Source organism: Spodoptera frugiperda, chromosome 3 (genome assembly GCF_023101765.2).
Source record: "Spodoptera frugiperda isolate SF20-4 chromosome 3, AGI-APGP_CSIRO_Sfru_2.0, whole genome shotgun sequence".
Lineage (NCBI taxonomy): Eukaryota > Metazoa > Arthropoda > Insecta > Lepidoptera > Noctuidae > Spodoptera > Spodoptera frugiperda.
The window spans coordinates 974,306-996,659 of record NC_064214.1 but is presented as its reverse complement, the minus strand read 5'-3'; the positions used below and the strand labels follow the sequence as shown (position 1 = coordinate 996,659).

Below are 22,354 nucleotides of genomic sequence, written 5' to 3'. Positions count from 1 at the left end.
ATATGCCCCCATGATAATGGCCATAGAACATTCGGGAATTCAAATAACAACAGACGCAATTAAAAGTAAGTTACTTGACATGGAATCGGAAAACGGAATGAACGGAACGAATGATGAATCAAATAGCGCTTTGGTTAGCGGTTATAAAGGTGGGCAACACTCATCGACGGCCAGAAAGTCTATGGTTAGTAAAAATCATGGAGGCCAAAATGGCGGCGCAGTGTCAACAAAGACGAAGAAAGAAATTAAATGTTATCGATGCAAACAAATAGGTCATTATAAATCACAATGCACGGCTGAAGTATCGAATAATAAAGGCAACGAACGTAAACAAACAAATGTGTTCAGTGCCGTCTTTCTAAGCGGAAATTTCAACAACCAAGATTGGTATGTTGATTCTGGAGCCAGTGTGCATTTAACGGCAAATAAACAATGGCTCACGAATATTTTAAATGAAAAGAAAGGTCAGACCATTACAATTGCTGACAAAACACAAGTGCCGATTGAGTGTTCGGGTGATATAAGAATTTCTACCAAGGTTAATGACTGCAATTTTGATGTGGACATAAAGGATGTGTTTTGTGTACCGAAATTAACAACTAACTTACTATCAGTTAGTCAATTAATTCACAAAGGGAATAAAGTTGTGTTTACTACAAACGCCTGTGAAATATATAATCGAAAAGGTACACTGGTGGCTTACGCATTGTTAATAAGTGGAGTTTATAAGCTGCAACTTCAAGAAAACATGTTTGCAGCAGCGGTTATATCGGGTGAGCTCTGGCATCGCAGGTTGGGACACGTAAACAGTGAATGTCTAAATAAAATGCAGAATACAGTGGATGGATTAACCTTGAAAGAAAAAGTTGATATCACAAAATCTAACTGTGCCGTTTGCTGTGAAGGTAAACAGACTAGATTACCTTTTACTCATGTAAGTGAGAGAAGTACAGAGGTGTTGAATATTATTCATACAGATATCTGTGGTCCTATGGAGTGCAATTCTATTGGAGGTTATAAGTACTTCATTCTATTTGTGGATGATTTTAGTAAAATGACAGCTATCTATTTTCTGAAAAATAAGAACGAAGCCTTAAAAAGCTTCATAGAATACAAAACGTTAGTTGAAAATCAAACAAATAAGAAGATAAAAATTATAAGAAGTGACAATGGAAGAGAATTCTGTAATGCTGAGTTTAATTATTATTTAAAGAAAACTGGAATTGTTCATCAAACGACATGTCCATATACTCCTGAACAAAATGGACTAAGTGAACGAATGAACAGAACTTTAGTCGAGAAAGCAAGGTGCATGCTTTTTGATGCACAGTTAAGCAAGAAGTTCTGGGCTGAAGCTACAAACACGGCTGTATATTTACAAAATCGCACAGGTTTGTCAGTGTTACAAGGAAAAACACCTTATGAGCTGTGGCATGGTGTGAAGCCAGATATAAGTCATCTGAGAGTTTTTGGCAGCACGGTAATGACACACATAGCTAAAGAAAAGAGACAAAAGTGGGATAAAAAGGCCCAAAAAGGTATTCTAGTTGGCTATGCTGATGCGAGTAAAGGTTACAGAGTGTATGATCCAGTTAAGAATATGATAATAACCAGCCGTGATGTAATAGTTGTCGAGAAAGAAAACACTACTATAGCAGTAGTAGAACAGAAGAGTGTAAATGAAACTATTAAAGGTACAGACCAGGCATCTTCAGTGGGGGATATGAAAGAAAGCTTGTCTGATACTCTAACATCCCAAGAAGAGTCTACAAATGATTCTGATTCTGAGTATATACCCAGTGAGTATGAAGAAAGTTTAGAGGAAACTGTAACTACCACAAAGGAAGCTAGAAACAGAAAACAACCTGATAGATATGGTTTCAGTAGCCAACAAAATGTCTGTCTTCAAGAAGCTGGAGTTTTAACCCTGCAGGAGGCTCTGACTGGACATGAGAAAGAATATTGGCAAAAAGCAGTAAAAGAAGAACTTCAATGTTTTGAGGAGAATCAAGCTTGGGAGTTAGTTGAAGCTCCAAATAATAGTGATTGTGTGGTTCAATGTAAATGGGTTTTAAAGAAAAAGTGTGATGTGGATGGTAAAGTTTTGTATCGTGCGCGTCTAGTGGCAAAAGGTTTCACTCAGAGACACGGTGTGGACTACAATGAAACATTCTCTCCTGTGGTTAGATATTCTACGTTAAGATTATTGTTTGCTTTGACTGTAAAATTAGATTTTAAAACAACACACTTAGATGTAAAAACAGCCTTTTTAAACGGATATCTTGAGGAAGATATTTTTATGCAAAAGCCAGATTGTTTTGATGATTTAAATGATGGTAAAGTCTTAAAGTTAAAAAAGGCCATTTATGGGCTTAAGCAATCTTCAAGAATGTGGTATAGAAAGGTTGAAGACTGTTTATGTAACATTGGTTATATAAAATCAAAATATGAACCTTGTTTGTTTATTAAGAGAACCAAGACATATATAACTGTAATTGCTCTGTATGTCGATGATTTTTTCATATTTAGCAATGATTGTAATGAAGTAATAAAGTTAAAAAGGTCGTTAGGAGACAATTTCAAGATTAAAGACCTAGGACCTATAAGACAATGTTTGGGTATGCGAGTTGTGTGCAATAAAAATTCTGTAACATTAGACCAAGAGAGTTATATAGACCAGTTGTTGGGTAAATTTAATATGTTGGATTGTCATATTTCAAATACACCAATGGAATGTAAATTGAACCTTAGTACAGGCAACAAATGTGATGTTAGCATACCATACCAGCGCCTGATAGGTAGTTTAATGTATTTGTCTGTCTTAACTCGTCCAGACATTTCATTCTCAGTTAGTTACATGAGTCAATTTAACAATTGTTTTACTAAAGAACATTGGTGTCATGCAAAAAGAATTTTGAAATATTTAAAGAAAACAAAACATTATGCTTTAAAATATGACTCAAAACTTAATTCTGAAATTATTGGTTATGTTGATGCCGATTGGGGCAGTGATGTCATTAGTAGAAGGTCATATACAGGTTTTGTGTTTCAATTATCAGGTGCTGCAATATCTTGGGAAAGCAGGAAACAAAAGGTTGTTGCACTCTCTAGTACAGAGGCAGAGTATATAGGTATCTCTGAATGCTGTAAAGAAGCTATTTATTTGCGAAACTTACAATGTGAAATAACTGCCAGTTCATATACTATTATTCTGTACAATGATAACCAAAGTGCACAAAAATTACTGTTGAATCCTGTTTTTCATAATAGGTCTAAGCATATAGATATAAGGTTTCATTTTTGTAAAGAGATTATTGCTCAAAATTTGGTAAATGTTCAGTACCTATGTACAGCTGATATGCCAGCTGATTTGCTTACTAAAAGTTTAAATTCAATTAAGCATAAAGCCTTTGTGAATGCAGTTGGTTTGGTAGAAAAATGAGTTACTTGTGTTATTTTTATATAGTGGGGGTGTTAGTTTATATAAAAATAAGAATACACCTAGCTCCATCTAGTACTAAGTATGTAACATGTATATTTTATCTGTGGTTTAATAAATGTTCTTCAGTTCGTTCAAGTTGATTTCCAAGTTGTTTTATTCTAATAGTATATCGTTGTAACTTTTGAATTAAATAAATAAAATTAGAAAAATATGCCGATTTGTGGAATATTTTTGAAGACGCGTTAAGTCCTATCGTAAAATCGAGAGAAAATCTTATATTCAAAAATACTAAAGTATATTAATTTATAACTTTTGAAGATGACCAGAACATTCTCTTCAATAAACTTCCTAAGCCAGGTTATTAAGACGGTATCAAAGAGCATTTATTTTTGTTCCCAAAAACAAAAGTATCTTGATCGAAATGTTCACTTGTGTATTCACATTTTAGCAAAAGCACACTCTTAACCTTTTCGTCAACAAGACCCTTAAGGACCTCTTATTTTTTTATAAGGACTTCAAGTAAGAACGTTTGTATTTTTTGTTTCTCCTCACATTTTTTTCCTTTTTGTTCTTGTATTTTCACAACCAGGTCAGCCAGTACTTTTAGTTCTGAGAACTGTATTGTTCTAAGTGTACAAATGAATGTGAGAAACACATTTGGATAAGGTGCACAAAAAGTATGAAATATTTTGATATACGATGTTAGCATAACATGCACTTACACTAACATACACACATAACCTTATGCCTGTCTCTCAACTTCTATAAACACACCAACTTTAAACTAAAACACTATGTTATGTTTGCCGGTCCGAGAACAGATGTTAATTATTATGTTTTCCGTCTTAATCGCGTAACTATTTGCCGAGGAACTCAACTCATCTCATGTTTAAAAGCAGCATTCCGCGACACACGACGCGGCGACTGTTGCGTTTCTACAGTGGCAAATAATTAATTTAATATGTCCCGCGAAAGTTATAATATAAACAAAACAAATATTATTGTGATTTTCTACCATTGCACAACCGTGATTCGTGATGAACAATACATTGTTGAAGATTGTGTATCAGTAAAACTAAAGTTGCAAACAAGCAAATTTAAGCGTGATCATAATCTTGCTGTCTTGACAAAGTAAGGTCTTCTCACCACAGACTTGAACAAGATGAGATCTCCGTTGTAATACAAATGTTAAGTAAAACTAGAACAATGTAACAATAATGTTATCAGTTGTCAAGTAGTTTCAAGGTCAGTGTTTAAGTTTGAGTGATATTTGACTTTGGAAGTAGTTTCTATTGGTTAGTTTTGGGATTATTACGTAGATGGCAGTAGTGGAATTTTCATCATCATCATCTTGTGAAAAAATCAAAAGATCCTTATAGTAGGTATTGTTAAATGGTTTTATTTAGCTTCATCTGTTTATTTGTTTCGGTCAAATTTTGTCATAGAATTTTTTCCTCCTTCTTGACTTCATATCGATCAGATTTTTGTGCTCACTCTTATTTTTATAGACCATAATATTAAAAACGTATAACAGAAAAAAATAATGTGGATTGTAATATCCTTCGATCGACAAGTAATTATTATGTGACTGAAGACAAGTATTTATCAACGATATTTATTATAAACTGTTTCGATGAATACAAGTATGAAAAAACGGAGTATCAAAATTAATACTAGATATGTAAAATATAACATAATTGATCTGAACTAAATACCTAAGTTCAGGTTCTACTTCAGTTTTGTTAACAAAAAAACTGCACAAGGCACCTAGTCACACACATCAAACGGAATTACAGAAAAAGCAAAAGCAAGGTTTAAATTACATAAGAGGTTAATCACTCCTCGCCCACTTTCCTCCACTCATATGAACCACAAAGCACCGTATGATGCGTCTAATTAGTAGATGAAGTGGAAACCGGGAAAGTTCCAGGAAAAAGCGATTCGTTACTTCTGTGACTTGACTATGAGCAGTCATTTGTATAACATATTCGACTAAATATAGCTGTCTGTTACATTAATTTATTACTGGAATACACGTAGGTGGTGGAGCTAAAAATGTACCGAAAGTAAATCAATTTATATGTATGTATGTTTAACATTTTTCCTATGGAAAAATCTGTGATGAGGTAAATGAAATGTAGATTTGTGTTAAACATGATTTCGTGGTATAGAAAAGTATACATACAATTCATTTATTAACTTGGTGATATAGAAAACTGTGCAATTCGCTTATAAATGAAATGTGTCTGAAATTTAATTACCGTAGCCAATTCAGAAAACAAAGAAAGCTATTCATTAAAAATGTAAAATCGTATTTCATAAAACGTGGAAATAGTGTAATGGAAACTCGATAATTTGCAATCTTTGCTCTCGTATAGAATAAAATCTCGTTACAAACGTCCTGGGTTTTAAAAAGAAAAGCTTTTTCGTTTGTTCTCACTGCGTTCCTTTTCCAATATTCCTTCATAATTGCCTGTGTTAATTGCAAATTCTTTGAATTATGGCGCACATAAAGAAATTATTTTGGATTACCATGATCACTTATTGTACTGTATAAACTGTTTATAAGAATATCCTACTTTTAACTATTCTAAGTTATAACCTACATACATAACAATAAGGGTCAGAATTGACTATCAATGTTTTAGTAAAAAGAAACATAACAATCCTTTTGATAAAATATTGATCTTCACTTCGGTCAGCTGGTATTCATACAGACACTGACCGTGTCTAGAACAGTATCGCCAGACAAAGCAATAAATTATTTAATACGTAGTACATAAGTAATGTTAGTGGAACGTGTCTTCACACACATGTCGTGTTGGCTAACATTCTTAGAATGTTTTATCGTATTCTAGTATGAGTCTGAGCGAAATCATTTAATGTCGACAAATATACAAGGAGCTGAAAGGAGATGCATATGGTTTAATTTAAAGAAAAAGAGAAAGAACTAGAGTTTTGTACACAAATAAATATGATTATAAATTATTTTAGTGGGAACTAGGTATTTTTCAGTACACTGGGTATTAAACCCAATACTTGTTGGATCTGGAGATTATGGCAATTCTCCTTATATAGATGTGATTCATAGTCCAGAGGTGGCTTATGTTTTGATTATCTACAAATATAGACTATACGTTGTCATAATATAGACCAATGGAATCAAAAATGAACAATAACCTAAGTAACCTACTGTATTATTTTATTTCATATCTATATCAATTTCAGTGAAAGCCTGTGTTCTTTAGTAATAGTTCTAGTACCGTACCGTACTCATTTTGATTATATCCTAGGATATCCATCACTTTTTATTGATATATTTTTTCTTTGTTCCAGAAACGCGAGTCAATTGATAGACGTGAGCAGCTGTTGAGTAAATACGGTGAGCTTCTACAGAAATGTATTTTTTTCTGTAATTTAATTTCATGACTACCATTTATGTTGTGGTAGTTATTTTAAGTTAAGTTATTGTGTGACGTAGAAACGGCCTCAACGCATTGATTTCTGTAAAGAAGCGGAATCATGGGGTAGATTGACAACTTTGAATCAAAGGATCGACGTTTGATTTGCTTGACACGCGACGTGAGGAAGGAGGCGTGTAAAATTATAACAAAAATAATGTTTAGTTTACACCTTTTTTTTCCAAAACACAAAGTTAAACCAGGTCACTATAAATCTAAACGGATAATGTTAATCTATGAACTCAGTAAAGTTATTGATCCCCTATCGTTAGGTAAGTTCTAAGCCTAGTTCTGCATTAAAGGGGTTAGTTAGAGCTTTGTGAGCGGTTTCACAGTGCCAGTCAACCGCAAAGCTGTTGTAAATACGTTTCTGTGCGGTCCTATTGGTGGTTTAGTATAAGCAGTATACACGCATTTCGGCTTTGGCTTTTGGATTTAAGTCTGAATGAAAAACGGATTTTATTTGTTGTAAATAGGTTTTAAATAAATAAAAATGTAAAATGCGATAAAATAAAATAAAATGCGATAAGTTTAACGACAAATTCATCCCAATCGCATCATATCCGAAAGATCTATGCAATCAAATCGCATTGTGGAATCGTGGTGATTAATGCTCAAACTTTCTACATGTGAGAAGAGGCCTATGGTCCGCAGTGGCCACCTATAGGCTGTTGATGTGAAACAATCAAATTGATATGATTTATTATTTACATTTTCTTAGAGTTCACGTGTTTATTGACTGCTAATCTAGCGAGCAGAACATGAACTGTTTCAAAAACAAACCTTTAACCAGTTTCCCACACATGTACTATAAACTTTCGTTGAATTTTGAAATAACTCAACGTTCCTAATTTCAGTTCCAGAGAATGTTTGCTCAGTCAATTAACACATTTGCATTGTTTGCTTCAAATTTAATTTAGCAGCTACGTATATATATTTAACGAGTTACTTATGTTACATTATTCGAAATTTTCATACGGAAATATTTTGCAAAATGTTAGCAAACTTAGTACCACGCGAACAGGTGTGACGTTTCATATAAAATTAACTCTTCATCGAAAGGTAGTTTACAAAGTAAGGCTTCAAGAATAATTTTGCTTTGAAACTAATTAGCTGCTAACGGTGCCTGTAATTTAAGGTACCATGTGTGAAATGTAGTTATTAAGACGTATAAATTATGTTATAATGTCGAGCTGTGACGTTGATAAATTATTTCATTGAAAATGTTACTTAACCTTTATATTTCAATACGCTTCAAAGCGAAAAGAGGCTTAAAAATATACTTTATGGCGAATAACTTAAACTCATTTTCCTAAAATGCTATTAATATAACAACTAAGTTTATAATTTCTTAAACGGTTTTATTTAGCTTGACCTGCTTGTTTGTTTGGGTCAAATTTGGTAATTTGAATTTCTCTCTCTTCCTGACGATAGATTGTAATGATGTTTGGTACAAACTATTATTCTTGATGACCATACCTAAACATTAAAATTGTTTAACATAAAAAATATACTATTTCATATACTAATATGTATGATACTTTGTTGAAACATTCACAGTTAAAAATCTAAAGATACGTATATCATTGTTGAAAGTGATGTAGCATCCAGTGGCATTTTACAATCTTTATATCTACAAACACTCTAAGAGTGGAAAAACCTTAGTAAAGAAACACCATCTTCACATATTATATATGTAATATTAATTTATAATTTCTATACAAAACAAGTTTGATGTTACAATGCTACGAGTATAGTAATCATGGGATCAAAACAATTGAATCTCCTCAGGATAAATGTTTAGAGTTAACTGACTGTGACGGACATGGGATGAATTTATAGAGGGTTTCCGATAGTTTCCTTAAGGTTGAAGGGATCATAATATATTAGCCAAAGGAGTCTCGTATTTCGAACTTTAACTTTCATAATCCCTTAGATTCTGTTACTGGACTGATATGATACGCCATCATTAGTAAAATTGTTCCTTTAGTCGCTTCTGATAACATAATTATGTCAATGTTATAAGAAGAAGACGTAGATTTTGTTGACTTTAATTTACAAATATAGGTTGGGAGTCTGTTTTGTTATAACCGATTTTTGAGGAAGGTCATTAACTAAATTATGCTCCAGTAAGTTAGAAAAAAGAACTAGTCCTATTACTTCTTCATAATAGAATAACCTGTACTACAACAAATTGTAAGGAAAATGAAAACTAAAATCTTTTCACACTCCTTACTACTTACTTGATACTTTATTTTATTACTTTTACACAATGTTGTTGGGTAGCTTTTAAACTAAAAACATCATTGCAGGACCATGTCAGACTCTGAAACAGCAACTAAGAAAGATTTTGTATTTGTTACGTTGTTGTTTATAAGTGTGAGAAAAAAAACATTTCATTTTATCTTCGAATTTAATTTAGGTATAAATAATGTATTTGAGCTTTTCTTACATCTATACAAAAAGTGCTTAAAATCATTAGATACTAAAGCAAGTACAATAGCCACAAGTTAATAACCTTTCATTGCAATACCAAACTACATTTAATTTAGCATTGCACAGCACAACACATAATTTGAAACATTAGTTTGTTCGCTAATTGAATTCACTGTTGTTTTGCTTTGAATAGATTTGTCTAATTGGAAATCGTTGGGTTATTCTGTGACATTATTAGTGATAAATTACTAAATTAGTAGTGGCAACTACATCAATGGTTGTTAATTTTACTAAAGATGAAATAACGTAAAGCAAAATGAACCTTGTTATAGTTTTTATTGAGTATATTTTAGGTACAGGTCCATTTAATCAGACGGATAATCAGATTATTATTGTATTGAATTGGGCTGGTAACACCATTTATAACTCAAGAGAGATTGCTTTTGTTTAATCGGATTTCTCCTCCGCCCAAATGTACTACTTACGTACTACTGCTATCTTACATATCTGTTTGATTCATAGTGAAAAATTCATGACTGCAAAAATGATATGACCCATTTTATATGTTTCAAAATAAATACAGTGACAAAGAGTAATATTTTCGAAGATTTTAGTCAGAAAGTCGTGGTTTTTCTTTAGAACTTTGATTATTTAAGTTACACGTTGTGTTTTCTTTTACTACTATCACAAAAGATAAAATCTAGATCTAATAGCATCGAGAAATGTCTACACGGATCACTTAGCCAGTTACATTTACGAAAGTATTTCTTTTATTCTAGATGGGGATGGTACAAAATATTTTTAGATAATCGTTTTCCACATTGACCCTATTTTTAATTTACGTAATATTTAAGACCAATGGAAGAGGCTCATCTCTGGCATTGGATTACAAAAATGTGATTGTAATGAACGTGAAACAATCTCATGATTGCCATAATTGCCAAGCTTGGTAGGCAGGACATCACAGTTTAAAATATTTAAAGTCATAGACTCTGTCAAATGTTTAGGTATTAAGTCCCTAAGTTAGTTCTTATAACACCCGTGAAACGAGTAGGGGAAAAGATATACATACAACTCTCATTTACTTCATATAAATCATAATAGTAGTTTTAATAAATACTAAACTAAGGACAAGAATTAACTTAATGTTAAATATTGAAATAAATGCTTTAAAACACTCTTTTCTTCAAAACGTGCCATCATCAAAAATGTATGTATAAAAATACCAATTCCTTCTGGTTCTGTGTTTTAGGGTGAAATACTACAGCACTTGTTTTATTTACTGTTTCTTGAGCACCTACAGCTCATTGTGAAGATTTATTGTCTTATATTTTTTCTTCGTGCCCCTAGTCTTTTTATGGGTGCCATACAAGAGAATTTGCGTCATAAACACATTTGTTTTTTACACAACAAACGATGTTTGTTTTTGGAATCAGTTTAATATATATTTTTTTCAAAATTAAGCTTAAATTGTGTTGACCATTGAATACGGTAATTAACTACTCAATTGTATAAAGAATAAAAGGGGCATTTTAATATAAAATCCAGATAAAAATAACTCCGCTTTGTTCGTGAGAAAACTTGAGTGACATTTAAACATTTTGAGTAAGCAATTACGCAGCCACAAGACGATAGTGATTGACGTTTCCGAAATGTATTGTTAGCAATATCATTGGTTAATAATAATTAATGACTTAATCAGTTTCTGCTATTAACCCATTGTGTGCCGGAACGCAGATCCTCGCGAGACACAATGCACTTTCTATTGTTGTCTTATATACCAAAGGATAACGAGAGTTCAATAACACACAACGCACAAAAATGAAAATTCTACTTATTTATATAGATTTGGAATTAAATCCATCATAAACGAACCAAAGCAACAAAAACTCCTTACTGTTTTCAAGTGAGCACCTAATAAATGTAAAGTTAGTTAATTAGTCCAAGTTACCAGCAGTCAGGGTTGCGATGAGAACCTCTCAACGGGTCGTGTCCAAGTACTTTCAGTACCAAACCCTTGACCTAGCTACCTAACAAGGGCCTCTTCAGGTAAAGTCAAGGCCTTTTGCCTTGAACCATTGTTTCTAGGATTGTTTGATAATAAGCCGAAAACTATATTAATTGCTATTGTTATTTATTTCTTTATGTCTAAACTCAAAGGCCAGTACAACTAAATTAAGGTAAATTGTTATGTATATGCAGATATTGTATATAATATTTTTATAGAAAAACTTGTTATAGGAAAAGTAATCCAGCAATAAGAGTAAGATGAAGCAGAACAAAAAATAAGTAAAAGGTACTAATGGTACACAAAAAAGAGTATTAATGGGCTAAAGAGATTGATCACATAGGAAAAATAAATGAATGTATTGGTATTTATGCTACCTATTGCACGGAAGCATTAGACAGAGACACGACTAGGTAAATCAAATTTTAGTGCTAAGTGGATTTTTCTCTTGTATTTTTTCCTACCCGACTAAATTTTAATATAATGTAACATTTATATTGTCAGAATTAGATTAAATTTAGTTTTAAGCTTAGCAGTTCGCGGTAGCACGTACACTTCACCACTATCCGATTAGTCTAACGTTTTGGTGCATTTGCTACTGTCAATGCGATAAACCAGGAAGTATTAAAATGTTTTGTGTACAGAAGTCATTACTTTTGGCCTCTACACCAAAAAGGAAATCTAACTCCCAAATATTTTCACGTAAAAAATAAATAGGTATCACACGAATACCGCCTTTTGACAAAAAAATTTGTCATGCTACCATTATGTCATAATGGCTCAAAGTAAGAATTACTTATGTTGAAGCTAAAATATTTGAAGTCAGCAAGTTGTTACCAAGGCGTCCTTTTAGCATTCTTCTTAAAAAGATTGTTGCTAAGTGTCACTTTGTCCGTTTAGCTGAAATAAACCGGTAACAACTAACTCGTTTTTATTTACAATCAAACGTAAACAAAAATGAGTTAACGATAAGTAGATAAACAAAACTTAAAGAGATAAAAAAAACATAATGTTGTTCCATATTGTATGTTATTATTACCCACACGGATGCAATTCTGCTCTCCACGGATGGACTAAGAAATAGGAAGTCTTTCCTGCAAGGTTGTGACAGGGTAATCTCCTGCCTTGAATAGAAATGTATTTCTGTATATTATGCGACGTCAGTGGATTCAATAGCTCCTGACGTGTTAGTGTTGCATAAAGAAAAATACTATTTGGTACACATCTGTTCTATTGTCCAACTTCAAAGATTTCAATTTGAAACAGTATATTATGGATATTACATTTGTTTGTAGAGTTAATTGATAGCAATAGACGAAGAAAGACTGATGATGATGAACTTTTCAGTCGAACGTCTGATGCCTAATACGGAGCTGCAAAAGACCTAACGGAATGGCGGTACTCCGGCTCTAAAAGCAGGAGTAGGAACAGGGTGGTAAAAAGTAGGTGATGGACAAATAATTTTAATAATTTAATTTTAAGGTTATTTATTGATATTGTTAACTTTTATCTTTTTACAAAGTAACCAATTTTTTAATGCACTTGACATTTTAAAATATTAGTTGTACTATTTATGTTAATACTGCTATAACAAAGAGGTGAAATCTTAATAGACAAAGGAGAATCCCTTTGTCGTGCAGCGAAACGATCAAGGTTGATAAAAGAAAAAAAATAAAGTAATGTGACGTGAATAAACATTTAGTACGAACCTTTCTCTTAGAAAACATAAAACGTAAAGAAAATACTGAATTATAAAAGCCAACAAATGGAACTAAAACTTTAACTTAATTCTCTTAAATTCTAAGAACTTGACAATGGAATTACGAGTTTCATTCTAAGTTCGGAATTAACTTAGGATTTTATTGAAATTATTTTAGTAGTCACGATTAGGAATATTTGGCTTCTTTTAGACCCTCATTTATTATTTAAAAGCACTTATAATCTCTGTTCACGTATTTTGGAATATAAATAACAGTGAATATATTTGTATAGCAATTATCGTGACACATACTAAATTAACTAAAAATAACAGTTTATTCACGTAAATATATTGGGAGAAGCTCTACTAGTTTCGTGTCTCAGAGGGACTCTTCATTATGAGCAGAGTGCGCAGACGCGGCGATGCCCCACAGCAGTAGGTTACTAAAGAGTCCCTCTGTGACTCAAACTCTGTGGCTTTTCTTAACAACTCTTTTAATAACAAGGGATATTGGCGTTGTGCCTGTAATATGTCAATTACTTATATTTCAAGTTGTCAAAATAGAAGTCATTAATACAATAACTCGATCGTAAAATATCGGTCTAGTCTAGTTGTTGTTCGGGTTGAAATTGATTTCAGCGCAATAGCTTATATGAAAAACCTATGAAGTTTTTAAAGGAAAATACATATAAAATCTACGAATAAATCCTACTTATCCATTTACGGAATGAATGAGCATGACATTAAAGAATATTGAAATCCACTTCAAAATAAACTCACTCGAGTGTTCAATGAATCATTAATTCGCTAACTAATTCAGTTGAAAAGTTCACTTATTATAGAACTTTCTAGAACACTCAACTGAGTGGAGTAGATCAATAAGAAAGTTAAGGGCAAAATGTAAAAATAGATTCAACTCAAATGTTCTAATTACGGAAGGTGAGAGAGATTTCATATCATTATTATATTAAAATATATTTATATATATATATATATATTATAGAAAAGGTCAAAGTTTTAATAACTTCTATAAAATTTCATGGTGGGTTTGCTCTTAAACTTATCTATTCGCTGGCTTTAAGAAAATATTTTAAATATTATATGCAAATGCTTATAAGGGGTGCTCCGGACTTCTTTGCTCCTTTGATTTTCATGGTTGTATCTCCTATCTAATCCTGGCTTATAGAAGCAGCAGTTTGAGGAGGTTTTAGTGGGCACATCAGTTCATGATTATTATTTCTATCTAAAAAGTACTTACAAGTATACAATAAAGTAGAAGACAACTTTGAAATTAATCAGAGATGAAAATAAAGTTAGTCAGTAAATCAAATAATCATTAAATACTTTGGTATTAAATATCTAAAATTAATTAGTTACGTTACGTGAGTAAGTAATATTATGTTACGCAGTAATTAGTTTACAAATTGTGTTTTGATTAGATTTCTAACAAATAAAGGTATCGTTATCCAATAAGTCTAAGTAGATTAGAATTTAATTAACTAGTTTCTAGAATAAACTTAATATTATGAATTATCGTCAAGATAAATATAAACAGTAATACTCGATACAATAAACAACTATTTTAACGAAATAAGTAATTAATTGAATATTCTATTCAACACACATATATTATATTATGTATATTATGTATATTCATGGAATTACCGAAAAATATAGACAATGAGTCAAAAACCTTAATAATAAATTATCTAACCTAACCTGACTTTACCTTTGCATTATGTTATAGTGTCACCTTAAAAATCCCACGAATAGCAATATTCATTATGACTTTACCCTATTATAGTAACTATAATCTATATCTATGTACATATAGGCACATTATATTATGTATCGAATTTTATGCCGTATTCACTTAGTAATTGGAGGGAATGTCCCAAATATAACTACCGAATATGTTTTTTTATGGGATACGGGTCAAAAAGCTAACGTGGCACCTGATGGTAAGTGATCAGCTATATGCGTATGTTAGCAGCACCAATGAAAGTTGATGTATGTTGCCGATTTTGGAGGAAGGGGTAAATGAAAACACTAAAGGATTTGTCGGAATTTTGTGTAGTTAACATCATAGTATCTAAAGTTAGAAAATTGGTCGTTATTTGTTATTTCAATAAGTTATATGAACCACAAATCTAAACCACGATACCATGCATCGATTTCTATTCTATTAATCTATTTTTCAGTTCAAAATAGTATTTCCCATAACATAGACCATAACAGCATTGAAAAATTTAACTGTCTGTCATCCATCTAAAACAAACCATTTTCTAATTCTTAATCAACGTCCAAACGTCTTATTCCATGAAACGAAACATTGGAATCAAAGTAAGAATCAACGGCGGTGCTAACTCCTTCCTAATTTACATCATTGTTGGCTATAAACATAATGCCAAGTAGTTTGTTTACGTATTAAAACTTTATTGTTACTGAAATCCTGTTTCAAACAAAACATCGAGACGTACCATTTGTTCTCTTTGATTTAAGACGTTTGTCGTAAATTATTGTGTTATTTAATTAATTTAAATGTGTGGGTTTTTTAGTTTATTTTATTATTTTCTTTTAAAATATGTATGATAATGTTGATTTTGTTAACCACCTGGTCGGTGTTAAAAGCCAAGTGGCTTTGCAGCGCTAGTTGTCCGAGAGAATAGAAAACCCAATGTGTGGAATGGACACTGACATTGATTTTTCTATTTCCTCGGTCCACTGTTATATTACTTACATCGAAGGCGAAGTACCAATACCTCCTAACTGATAAAAGTCCAAATGTTACACCAATTGAAAAAAGGTTTCATTTCCTGGGTTTTCATATATTAGTTACTATTTCGATTAATTTCGAAAAAAATACAGTTAGAAGGTATTGGTACTTCGCCATCGATATGCTATTATATGATATAATTCAAAGATTCTACTACCAAACAGTCAAATAAATAACACCTATCTAAAGCAAATCAGAATATTTTAGAAAAAAAAATCTCGAAAGCATGTGACATCTATCAATCCGCACTGGGCCTACGTGATGGATTACGACCCGCATTTCTCAGAGGAACGGGAAGTAAAAGGGCTTTCTTTTTTTATTTAAACAAAATACCTACACCCATAAAAAAGGAACAGATTTTCTAGAAATCTGGCAAGTCTGTCACAGAAATGTATGTAAGTATTTTCGAACCGATACGACCTTCACCTTCGAGAAAAGAGTATACTCCTTTTCAAATGGCTGACAACGCACCTATGACTCCTTTGGTGGTGTGGGTGTCCATTGACGGCGCTGATCGCTTACCATCAGGTGACAAGATTGCTCGTTTGCCACCTATTCCATAAAAAAGTGTATCCCAATTTAGCTTTCAAATAATTGAGATAATCTATTTGATCTCTTTCCTTGCTATGAATTATGTTTGAATTGAGACACTTTTCCCTATCTAAAAGAAAACTTTAGTAAACAGAAAAGTACCAAAAATAAAGCACACAATCTTAAAATACAAGTTAATTTTACTTCACAAATACCTAAATCTTTATTACCAATCTTAATTAATCATTCAAACTCCCACCAGGCCATTCAGTCAAAAGCACTGAAAATCCAAGTCGATTCACGATACTCGATCATTCAAGATAATTCCATTCGCCGGCCTCATCTAGCTATTTGAAATATTGACGTGTAAAAGTGTTATTTTATAATCTATTTACAGAAATAAATATCATTTATCATTTATCATTTATCATTTATCATTACCTATCCTTAAACGAACTGATTTCACTTTCTACTTTAGTGAAAACTCCACTAAATTACGAGATAGAATTCCCTTAGCTTCAAGAAATATTGGGTCTCTTTACTAAGCATTGGTAAAGCGGACTAAAAAGGGGTTGAGCGTCCCTATTTTAAATAATAAATGTATTTCACGCTGGAAACGCCTGCATCTTACTGTTTCATATACATAGTTGTATGAGCCGTAAATATCCATTTTTAGATATTCTCTTTTAGTTTTGCATGTCATGTTTCTAAATTTTTGATAGAAATGTTTTACGATGGTTGGTTTTGTGTAAGGACTTTAGTGGTTAAGTTACACGGGTATGACTATCAATTTCTTTTTAGAGGAAACTATTTAATTTGTTAATGTCTTAAGTAGGTTTTATTATATTATTTTTAATATCTTCAGGTTTCTCTATGTTAGAACATATGTATAGCTTCTGCTTTGGCGTTAATTTTATACTCGTAACTGCATCGGTTGTATCGAGTCTGTAAGAGTCTTGTATACCAAATATAAACACAAAATATAATAGTTTGGCAAGTTCAGAATTAAGGCTACAATATTGTACACTTTTATAAGATAAATGATGAAATAAAAAATAAGAAAGAAATTTTGCTGACTTCGATTGAGCATCGCCTCATCATTTGATAAACAAAATGTTCAAATAAGGATAATTCAAGTATTTGTACAATCTATTATTATCATAATTATCTTCCATCCTCATTTTTGTTTGCAAACTCTTGATCGTAACATTTTTCAAATCAAAATTGAAATCATTTTTTCCTCAATTTCAGACAGCCGTAGGCAAAATCCATTATTTAATGAAACTTATTTACACTGCAGTATATAATTATTGAAATGTACGTAGATGAAACGTAGATTACTCACGTTTTAACACTTAAAAAAAAGTTGTTAAAATATTTTATGGCTTTTTTTAGTAAAACCGAGTTTTGGAGTTTTGTCCACTGTTAACGTTCGTACTAGTGGCTAAGTCATACTTGAGTAGTGCATCTATAATAAACCTATATAAATATGATTTGACTAATAAGCAAAGGCTACGATATTATGAACTGGAGTAAAAATAGGTGCATATAAACGGAATTGAACGCTACAATTGAATACCACGTACGATTTATTTTGATTCATACAATTTCTATTTTTGTACTCCACCGTTCGCATATAAGACGGGAATATTCCGTGATCCAATTATTTTCGCGTCTTCATAATTATTGGTTCACAGCGCTCTTGTGTCCTTATTTCCTCTAATGTGACTTATTACGATTATGTATGAGACTATTTTTATGAACACGGTGGAAGCGATTCTTTATTTAGAGAAATTGAAGCATTTAAGTTCAATGACACGGGTGTATTTGGATAAATCTATTTCTTTATAGATTTATAAAGTATTTTAGTATGTTACTGTGTTTTGTATGTTAATAGTAGACGCAACCAATATTTTAAGTACACAAAATAATAACGGGACCATATAATTTCTCGTAAGTACCTATTTATGTAGTACCTACTATTAAGAAATAAGACGAACCTCGTCAATAAGATAAGATGGTAATGTAAATATATTGTTAAGAACGACAATCTATTTTTCGAAATACTATTTTATGCGAAACAATTTCATTAAATTTACCTTAGTGAGCAAATGAATCTAAAGGACATCTAGATCCAGTTTAAAACTATTCTAGTACACTTTAAATTTTATTTCACTTTAATCAACCGCGATACAATTATATCGCGCCACAGCGTTTCTAACGAAGAGAGGGCGATAAAGAAATCTGTATAAACCGCTGGGGGCGGTCGATACTATCGTAAAATGAAGGAGTACCTACGTGTAACCCTGTTTTCAGTCCAGCGAAACGGAAAATTGGACAGGACACAGACTTATCTCACTCAAAGGACGCGTGATGTTTGAAGAATCTGTGAATTGCGTAGCGGATTTATGTAACACGTGCCAATGTAGAATGATAATATTAAATTTGTAAAGGTTGCTGTTTTGGAGGCTTTTCTGTCTAGCTTGTCGAGGTTGATCCGCGTGAAATCTGATCGAGCAAGAAAATATTAAGGAAATATAAAACTAACTGCTTTGTTATTGAACAAGACGTCAACATGATGAAAACACAATATTCTAACAACAGTCTCTGCATTTGATTTATTTTTGCTTGAACAGTGATCGTTTCAAAAGAAAACGTAAACAATGAAAAGATTAGAACAGTCATATATAGACAAACGATTACTCTGTACATCAAATACGGACATAAAAGAGAATTTAAGGAGGGACAAATGAATATTGAAATATCAAAAGAAAATACACAATTCATAATATCAAGGGATGGCCTTATATGTTTGTTATTCTGTACACAAAACAAAAAAAAAACATGCATTTAATCGAAACATTGAGAAAATACAAAACACATAATTTTTTCTCTGGCTAGTATGATAGGCTACTGGATAGTAGATATCACGTTAGAATTTTATATGTGTATTTATGTTGTACATGACCAAATGCAGATTGAATGGGATTCAACCAAAAAATGAATAAAATACTCCACGCAATTTATTTACTAATAGCACTTCCCAATATTTGCAACAACTATTTTTAACAAAGCGTCACACAAAAAACACGATAAAAATAGTTTTTGCATTAATCGAAAACAGTTTTGCCAATGATTGGGTTATCGAAAAATTTGCAACCAATGTTTTATATAGGTATTGTAAACTGGGCGTGGGAATGTTTCATAGCATAATAGCGAGTGTAAATCCGATTTCAAGTCAATGTTTTGAAAGCGAAAATTGCAAACAACTATCGCGAAAAATCTTTTCTATATTCATATAAAGCAAAACTGTTTACCGAAGCAGACGAGCGACGCAAAGCAACTAAGTGCAACGCTGCTTACAATGTAATCTTAGAATATCTCCCAGGTGTTAGCTATTGAACATTTGAATAAATTTTATTGCAACAATATGGCTCAAGGGAACAACATCGTCACTGCATTTGATTTAAATAGTAATGTGGTACTTAACATTCATTGTGTTTCTTTGCAGTATGTTTATTTTGGTAATAAATATAAGTGTTCAGTGTTATTAACTTTTTATGTAGAATTTGTAAAGATTTTCGATTTCGTTGTGTCTGTGAAGAAATTGCTCTAAATTGTTAGAGTATTGATCGGAGCGCCATTAGAGAACCGTATTGTCATCTAATATTGTAAGACTTAATGTAGCAAGCAAATCACCATCAATCACAAAACCTTTACTGCTGAACATAGACTACACCCAAATCAAAACCCTCACGATTAAAACATAGTGGACTTATTTAAGTTATTTCTTAAGGTATTTCAATTTCTTTACCTTTTCATTGAGATGTGGCAAATATCGCGTTCAATAATTTTTCTTTTTCTCCTTGTATCAAGAAATTGGAACTGTGTAGGTATGTGAACGATTTGAAGTATCGTCTATAAAAGCGTTCAGACCGCAACGGTTGAACTGGTTTCAATAATATAATGGAAACTGTCATTTTCATTCTCTACATTTATTGAAAGCTGTAATGTGTTATACATTTTTAACTTTCGAAATAAAACATCAATAGGAATGATGACGGGGTATGAAAATTTAATATTTAAGTACCTATACACATAGTCCGTCAGTTAGATAATAAAAAAATATTCAACACATATGTATTTTTTATTTTGTATAAAAAAACACTACTTACATAAACCAAAACTACGTATTGCTATGTCACTACTATATTTAAAACGTACCTAACGACATACGAAATATATCAATAATCGATATATCGTCAAAAGTATTTGTTTTCGTAAGAAAATAAAAATACGTGTTAAATATTTCAGAAGGGTATTCTTAAACAATAAATACGTATATTTATCTAAATATATTAGTTGACAAACGAAGCCTAACGAAGAATATTTTTTATGGTTAACCTTCCTATACTCGCGCATTGGTCTGTGAGACCGACGAAACATTTTTTCAATTTTTTTTTTTGCGGTTTTATATAACCCCAGCGACTCCATTTTTTTAGTAGCTGCCGGATTCGTTGCCAACTTCATTTTAGTGCACGCAGTGCGTTTGTGCGAAACGCACATGTTGGTGTGTTTGGCGCCAATCGGTCCGTCAGACCGACGCGAGTATAGGCGTAACTTTTATCGTAAGTATAAAAGTAGTATAAGATTGTTACTGTGAAGCTGATAACCAAGTGAATCTGTGATTTACATATCTTATAGCTATTGTTTTTTAAAATAATAAAGTTTATTTGAGTTTTTTTTTTTGAAGAAATATGTTTTAGTTCTGTTTACTTAGTACATAAGAAAAATATGTCAATTTTGAAGGCTGTTTTGTATGAGACTGATAGTCAAGTTAAAGATATAATTAACAAGTTATAACATGATATGATTGTTTCATTATATCTTCTATTTTGAAAACAAAATATAATCTTTATAGGTTTTCATAGAAAAAAATAAATGACAGCAGTTCAAACTATCGGTCTGTGAGACCGCGCGCGAGTATAGCTGTAACAAAAAATCACGCGAGTATAGGAAGGTTAAATACAAGTTCACACATTTTTTCTGTATTTTTTACACTTTTTATTAAAAATGTTGTTTAGTTTAGATTAGTTTTTCTCTAGTCTTGTTTACGAATTCAATTTGTAATGTCTGAATTAAGTGACAGAAGCATTAGTCTCTTGTAAGTGGATTTATTTGTTGTCGTCTGGTCTTTGAGGTGTTGTTTGCAATATATAATAAGTAGTTCTTTTGAAATTATTTTTACGTGTTTCTTAATTATTTTTGATGGATAATGTCTTTGCATTTTATTAAATTACCTAACTTTAAGTGTTCCAAAATATATATTCCTTTGGTGTTGTGCTTTAATACTTTGAATTTTGCTATTATTTTTATAGTTACAATATTATACATCATAGAATTAATTATTCCATTAATTTAGGATTCTACGAAAAATACGCTACACTATTTCGTATTTCATTATTTAAAATAATTAAACATGATCAAATGCAGTATTTAACCAGAACCATTAAACATCATTCATAACACATTTATTTTTCTTCACCTTGTTCATAAACGTAATTTTGATTCGAATGCCATTAACTGATTTAACAGGTTCAAGCTTGACAGGCGTCCATTTACATACATTTGCGACCACAATGGACTTTATGGATCGAATCTTGAAATATTCGAGTCGGGAAATGTTTCATTTACATATTCAGGGGAGGCGATCAAAGAAGAAAGGGATAGTTGAAAGGTGGCTTTTGATGTGGGCCACTATGTAGATACCGACGTTTATTGTTGGTGGAAATTGGTTTACAAACCTCTAGCTAGTAGCTTTTTTGTTTATTTATAATGTTTAAAGGGATTTTCTTTGGTGAATCTTGTCATGAATGGATCTGGTGATAACTGGTATTTTTATCAATTACTTTCGATTTATTTGCGTTGTACTTTCTAAGTTTAACGTTCATCAACAACCTATTAGTGACCTCTGCTGACTAAAACCTCTTCTCACATAGAG

General features: G+C 31.8%; 1 protein-coding gene across 13 annotated transcripts in view; it reads left to right on the top strand.

Annotated features, from left to right (window-relative positions):
* Nucleotides 1-22,354, top strand: part of LOC118282010 (small conductance calcium-activated potassium channel protein) — a 339,202-nt gene that overhangs the window by 133,721 nt on the left and 183,127 nt on the right. For all 13 annotated transcript variants that reach the window (XM_050707802.1, XM_050707813.1, XM_050707812.1 and 10 more), the window contains exon 2: nt 6,779-6,824. The gene's annotated coding sequence lies outside the window, so the exon portion shown is untranslated. The remainder of the gene's footprint in view (nt 1-6,778; nt 6,825-22,354) is intronic.